Source organism: Mytilus californianus, unplaced genomic scaffold (assembly GCF_021869535.1).
Source record: "Mytilus californianus isolate M0D057914Y unplaced genomic scaffold, xbMytCali1.0.p SCAF_5, whole genome shotgun sequence".
NCBI classification, from domain to species: domain Eukaryota; kingdom Metazoa; phylum Mollusca; class Bivalvia; order Mytilida; family Mytilidae; genus Mytilus; species Mytilus californianus.
In genome coordinates this window covers 710,477-717,287 of record NW_026262701.1, presented here as the reverse complement: position 1 = coordinate 717,287, position 6,811 = coordinate 710,477, and positions in this window count along the sequence as shown.

Here is a 6,811-nt window from a genome sequence, read left to right as displayed (position 1 = left end):
TGTATTTAAAATGTATAACTGTTTGTTTGTATTGCTTGACCCTTATGGGTATATTTACGGGTTTCCTTTTAGAACATTGTAGTATCAAACAGGGAACCAATGGCCATTCGTTTAGGACCAAAAGTGTACGGAGTTACCCGGTCCGACTCTATTATATTAATTATTTATTAATGTATGTCTCTGTCCTGAGTGTTCTTGCGTTTAGTTGTAATGTATTCCTGTCACGTAATGTTGTCATTTTAGAATCATTTTAGCGGTATTTTTAACATTGTCATATAAGCGGGAGGTTTGGCTAGCCATTAAACCAGGTTCAACCCATCATTTTTTTCTTAAAATGTCCTGTACCAAGCCAGGAATATGGCAGTTGTTATCAAATAGTCCGTTTCTATGTATGTTGGCGTTTGTTTTTGTAGCAGTTCAGTGTTTATGTTGTTCCGTTGTTTTCCTCTTGTAGTTGATGTGTCTCCCTCGGTTTTGGTTTGTGACCCGGATCTGTTTCAGTTAAATCGAACGCTTTATGACTATTGAACAGCGGTATACTACTGTTGCCTTTATTTGGTCAGTCGGTTGAAATGTGATTCGTTTGTGTTGGAGAGACATTTTGTTTAATGTGAATATTCTGGAGAGAATAAACCGTGAACAAAAAAATGCAGTTCTAATGTAAGGCAGGACAACATACTAAAACTGGTAGTGATTTTACAAAATCTATATATATATCAGGGATTTTAAAAAATCTCTCACTAAAAATTTACTCACACAATAGATTTGTCTGTGTACTTATTTTTTTAATACAAAGACTTGAGTTGTCAAAATGCGCATCTGGTGCAGTCAAATTGGTACCGTTAATATCGTTGAGTAACTAGAGGCTCAAAGGGGCCTGTGTCATTCACCTTTATCATTGTGCATCTTCAACTATGGCAACCCTTTAAACGTATTGACTAAAATATCAACTAACTCTCTTTTTTATCATTTTTTTCTGATCATCTTTTCTGTTTATCGTTTCTATTCTATCTACTACAGGTTGGGTTTTTTTTTAATCAAAACACAACAAATGTGTAAAAATTTACATTAAAGGGCAATAACTCATATAAAGAGTCGACTGGCAATTTCGAATAATTTGCCTATTTTTAGACCTTGTCTTGTTGATGATTAATTCCTTTTTACTGTTTTTCTTTGTCGTGATAAATAGGGGTAATAAACAGCTGCGCCATGAGCGCATGATACGCCCATCGTCTTGTGTGTTAATTTTTATGCAATAAGCATAAATAGTTTCTGACATACGGTGTGACATGCGAAAACCCCCCTTTTTTTTTACAAAAAACTCAATATCTCTAAAATAAAATTTTGAATCAAAACCAAAAAGTATACAGATCTTTAGATTACTATAACTAAGAAGTGTGTAAAATTTTAAGCAATAATCATAAATCGTTTTTGAGATACGGCGCGACATGTGAAACCCCCCCTTTCAAAAAAAAAAAAAAATCAATATCTCAAAAATAAAATTTTGAATCAAAACCAAAAAGTATACAGATCTTTAGATTAATATAACTAAGAAGTGTGTAAAATTTTAAGCAATAATCATAAATCGTGTTTGAGATACGGCGCAACATGTGAAAAACCCCTCCCCCTTTTTTTACAAAATACTCAATAACTCAAAAATAAAATTTTTGAATCATCACCAAAAAGTATACAGATCTTAAGGTTAATATAACTAAGAAGTGTTTAAAGTTTTAAGCAATAATCATAAACTGTTTTTGAGATACGGCGCGACATGTGAAAAACCCCTCCCCCTTTTTTTAACAAAATACTCAATATCTCTAAAATAAAATTTTTCATCATCACCAAAAAGTATACAGATCTTAAGATTAATATAACTAAGAAGTGAGTAAAGTTTTAAGCAATAATCATAAATTGTTTTTGAGATACGGCGCGACATGTGAAAAAAAACACACACCTGTTTTAGTTACTAAGTCCCGTAACTCAAAAAGTTTTAACCTTATTTTCACCAAAAAGTATACAGATCGTTTGACCATCATAAGAAACAACTATGTTAAGTTTCATGAAATTTGGATAAGTCATTCTCAAGTTACGGTGCGACATGTTTACGCCGGACAGACAGACGGACGGACGGAAGGACGGACGGACAGACAGACGGACGGACGCCGGACATTTGTATACCATAATACGTCCCGTCAAAAATTTGACGGGCGTATAAAAATCCGTCTTTGATGGGCAATAACTATAAGAAGAAGTTGATTTATTCATAGACGGTCTTGTACGTGCTGTTTTCTGCTCTTTGGTCCGGTTATTGTCTCTTTGACACATTCCCCATTTCCATTCTCAATTTTATTGTATTGTCGATCCTTTTTTGCTACTGAAACATTCCCTCAATCTATTGTAGTTTTCAAACTCAGTAATGGCCAAATATGAATAGTAAAGGAAAAAGTCATTTAGGGGCAATAACTCTTAAGAGAAGTCAACTGACCATTTCACCATATCGGCTTATATGTAGATCTTTTCTTGCTGATCATGTTTGCCAACAAAAAAAAACTCTTTATCTTTTATAATTTTCAAGATAATAGGCAAAAACTTTTAAAGAAATAGTAAAATAGCATCATCTAAGGGTAAAAACTCCTGTAATAATCATGAGTCATCTAACAATCATGGTCAAAATAGACAATATTTAAAATCTTGACATTCTAAACACTTTTCTCTGTCAGATTTTCTTTATCTATAACGGTATTCAAAATAATAGACAAATTGAATACTTGTTTTTTACCTCCTATGTCCTATTTTTAGCCTTTGCGGCCAGGTAGGTTGCCAGGAAGGATCATCGGACAACTTTCTTAAATAAGATACCCAAGGTATGAATGTGGTCAGATCTGCTTCAATTTGGCTAAGAAGTTTCAGAGGAGAGGATTTTTGTAAAAATTATCGGAATCGGGACGGCAGTTGATAGCATAAGCTCACACTTGCCCTTTTGACCAAGTGAGCAATCTAAGTAAAATATAGATTTCTGATTTCGTTATCCTCATATAAGCGTATTATATATACGAGCATGCGATTTAAGATAGATCTGAATTTTAATCAGATTGACCAGGTGAGCTAAAATGTATTTCATTTTCTTCTTATTTTTTCAACATTTTACAACAAAAGACATGCTGAACTCAACATGTAAGCACTTAATTGTCCCGAGTCTAAATATCTGTGCATAAACTAAAACCGATTATTGGCATGTATAAGATCTGTAGTTTGTAAACTCTACAATAATATTTTGCATGTGTTATTACGATTCAAAATCTTTGTCCATATATAAGAATTAGAAATAGAATTATGCAACTATATGGCTGCAATAAATCTGGCTGTATGTGTACATTGAACTCAACAAGGGGAACGTATCAATAATTAAACCGCACTTGTGGTTACATTTAAACTATGAATAAAAGGAGACATAAAACTAGAGACACAATTTAATATAGTAATGTATGCCCCTCTGTATAAGAGTACTCTTTGTGCAGACATTAGTTTTCAGTGTTGTTTACTGTTTTTCATCTGCATAGGAGTAATAATAGCCCAAACATCAGTTTTCAGTGTTGTTTACTTTTTCCCCTCTGTATAGGAGATTTAATAGCCCAAACATCAGTTTTCAGTGGTGTTTACTGTTTTTCCTCTGTATAAGAGTATTAATAGCCCATAAAATTAGTTTTCGGTGTTGTTTACCGTTTTTCCACTGTAGTGTGTAGGAGATTTAATAGCCCAAACATTAGTTTTCAGTGTTGTTTACTGTTTCCCTATGTAAAGGAGTATTAATAGCCCAAACATCAGTTTCCAGTATTGTTTACTGTTTTTTTCTGTAAAGGAGTATCAATAGCCCAAACATCAGTTTCCAGTGTTGTTTATTGGTTTTTTTTCTCTGTAAAGGAGTATCAATATGGCCCAAACATCAGTTTCCAGTATTGTTTACTGTTTTTTCTCTGTGAAGGAGTATTGATAGCCCAAACATCAGTTTCCAATGTTGTTTACTGGTTTTTTTTCTCTGTGAAGGAGTATTGATAGCCCAAACATCAGTTTCTAGTATTGTTTACTATTTTTTCTCTGTAAAGGAGTATTGATAGCCCAAACATCAGTTTCCAGTATTGTTTACTGTTTTTTCTCTGTAAAAGAGTATTAATAGCCCAAACATCAGTTTCCAGTATTGTTTACTGTTTTTTCTCTGTGAAGGAGTATTAATAGCCCAAACATCAGTTTCCAGTATTGTTTACTGTTTTTTCTCTGTGAAGGAGTATTAATAGCCCAAACATCAGTTTCCAGTATTGTTTTCTTTTTTTTTTTTTCTCTGTGAAGGAGTATTAATAGCCCAAACATCAGTTTCCAGTATTGTTTACTGTTTTTTTTTTTTCTCTGTAAAGGAGTATTAATAGCCCAAACATCAGTTTCCAGTATTGTTTACTGTTTTTTTTTTCTCTGTGAAGGAGTATTTATAGCCCAAACATCAGTTTCCAATGTTGTTTACTGGGTTTTTTTCTCTGTAAAGGAGTATCAATATGGCCCAACATCAGTTTCCAGTATTGTTTACTGCTTTTGTCTGTAAATGAATATTCGTTAATTGTCCAAACATTAGTTTCCAGTGTAGCCTACTTTTTTTCCTCTATATAGCAGTACTTATTGTCCAAACATTAGTTTCCAGTGTAGCCTACTTTTTTTCCTCTATATAGCAGTACTTATTGTCTTAACATTAGTTTCTACTAGTATGTGCTCCCTCTGTATATCAATCATACTCATTGTCCTTATATAATTTACTGTTTCTTGCAGGTAACATGACTTATATCTGTAAACTTTTTTGTGATAGATTTGGTGTTGGGCATATGTTGTCGTATTTTGCTTGGAGAAAAGATGTCTAATTTATTATTTATCTTTTCAGAAACTGACTTCCCAAGTCAGGAACCTCTGGCCATTGTAAATCTTGTATGTTTTTTTTTTTTTTTATTTTGGTTCATTTGTATGTTTCGGAGTTTAGTGTGACGTCCATTTTCTATGAACTAGTACACATTTTTGTTTAGGGGCCAGCTGAAGCCCGCCTCATTGGTGGCCTTAGGCTGTTTTCTGTTCTTTGGTCGGGTTGGTTCTTTTTGACACATTCTCCGTTTCCATTCTCAATTTTATTCATTGACTTTTACAAGAACAAAATTATTTTTCTTAAATCAGTGCCTCAAAGTCAAACCAGAGAATTTATTTCGTAACGGAAAAAAGATTTTTGTAAAATATTGTCAACCCATTTATTGAAATTTAATGGTATAATATAAGAAAAATGTGGTATGATTGTATAGTTCACCGTACACCCTTCAACAATGAGCAAAACACATACTGCATAGTAAGCTATAAATGGCCCCGACATGACAAAATGTAAAACAATTAAAACGAGGAAAACCAACTGCCTGATTAATGATAAAACAATTAAAACGAGAAAAACCAACTGTCTGATTAATGATAAAACAATTAAAACGAGGAAAACCAACTGCCTGATTAATGATAAAACAATTAAAACGAGAAAAACCAACTGCCTGATTAATGATAAAACAATTAAAACGAGAAAAACCAACCGCCTGATTAATGATTAAACAATTAAAACGAGAAAAACCAACTGTCTGATTAAACAATTAAAACGAGAAAGACCAACTGCCTGATTAATGAGAAAACAATTAAAACGAGAAAACCAACTGCCTGATTAATGATGAACCAATTAAAACGAGAAAAACCAACAGCTTGATTAATGATAAAACAATAAATGAAAAATAAATATGACATTCAGCAACCAACGACATGGGGCTGAATATTAATCAGCTGATATCGTTTAAATTTCAATCACTGAGTTAACTATATTTTGCAACAATATTTTTTAAGTATGTAAGTAAGTGAAAAAAATTGTCTATGCACAACTCTCCTTGTTAAGTCTCTCTTGTAAATTTTCTTGAAAGGAAGAAAGTAATTGATATGTATTTAAATGGATTTTTTCTGGTTTTGTTCAATAGAATATATAGTCACATCACTCAAGCCTCTCTGCTTAGTCTTTTCCTGTACATTTCCTATAAAGTTCCTCTCGTTTTTAGTTCCTTTTATGGGCATTTTCTAATATATAATATAGATTTACACATGCCTCAAATCTCTTTTTTCTAACTGCATGGTTCTTTACACATTTCCTTGAATAATTAATCTCTGCTTTTTTACACATATTTTAGAAAAGTTCCGAAAACCAGGCTCCTGTTCTTTAAACCCTTAAGTTACGATCATCACAACACGATGAATCTTGTTCTTGTTAAAGGTTTGTCAGGCTCTTTCAAGAATCATTTCCTAAATTCGTAAAATAGAAAGAAAATTTCCAGAAGCTGCATCAAAAACAAAAAAAATATATCTAAACTGACAACCAAGTGTTTACTATGAACAAAACAATACATTTAAAATGACAACTAAGTGTTTGCTATGATTATATTTCGGCGGGTAAGCCAGTTAAAATCTTAATTGAAATCAGATCGCAATAGAAATTTTCCTAAATCAATTGCATTAATGTGGTATATATATACATAACAAATGGTAACAGGAATCGCCAGAAATACTTGACAGTTCAACAGACCACACCCAGTACCAACAACGGATTCCTCCGCCATAAATACTGGACAGTTCAACAGACCACACCCAGTACCAACAACGGACTTCTCCGACAGAAATACTGGACAGTTCAACAGACCACACCCAGTACCAACAACGGACTCCTCCGCTGAAGACGGGTCTTAAATTTCTTTCATAAATTTCACAG